Raw genomic sequence first — 656 nt, 5'->3', positions numbered from 1 at the left:
GACCGTGACACTTTTGCTTTTGATCGGATTACTAATTTAATCTGATTCTGATAATGCGTTAACGCGACAGCAAGATCAATGATTGAAAATGTAGTCGTCGTTGCTCCGAACTGATTATAATCTATACAAACGCATATATATGTACGTATTACATTATAGATATCCTGTAAATCTGAAGGAAGAAGTATAAGTTCAGCTTGAAGCGAAGGAAGAAAATAACAGAGTGACGAAATTGCGATGAAAACATGGATTTCATCCACATCGGATAATAACGGCAATATAACATTAGAACGACAAGAGTAATAGTATAGCGATAATAGTAACAACGACGATAACAGAGAAAGAGGGAACTGTCGATCGCGTTCGCGCGGAAGAGAACACGGCGTATTTTCTGCGCTCGATTCAGCCCGCATCGCGCCGAGGGAGGCACGTACGGTAGACGGTAGGTCGCCGGAGGTGCTGAGGGAAACGAAGAAGAGGGCGGGAACGGGGCGCGGAGGGGTGGCACACCGGGCGATAAGGGGTTCATTAGAGGCAGTTTATTACTGCCTTTGAAGTCTCTCGCGTGTTGCCGTTAAGTCGCTCGATATCTCGTAATATCTCGCTCTAATCTCGCGAGGAGAAGTTAATTGCTACCTTCATCCCCCTCCCCCCCC

The 656-nt window shown here is 46.0% G+C and overlaps 1 protein-coding gene across 2 annotated transcripts in view; it reads left to right on the top strand.

The window, feature by feature from the left end:
- The window catches only part of LOC108746882 (LIM/homeobox protein Lhx9-like), a 52,213-nt gene that overhangs the window by 20,938 nt on the left and 30,619 nt on the right, over positions 1 to 656 (top strand). The gene's annotated exons all lie outside the window — the stretch shown is intronic.

Source organism: Trachymyrmex septentrionalis, unplaced genomic scaffold (assembly GCF_001594115.1).
Source record: "Trachymyrmex septentrionalis isolate Tsep2-gDNA-1 unplaced genomic scaffold, Tsep1.0 scaffold19, whole genome shotgun sequence".
In the NCBI taxonomy this organism is placed as follows: Eukaryota; Metazoa; Arthropoda; class Insecta; order Hymenoptera; family Formicidae; genus Trachymyrmex; species Trachymyrmex septentrionalis.
Note: the sequence above shows the minus strand (reverse complement) of the source record. Positions and strands in the feature narration are given on the sequence as shown.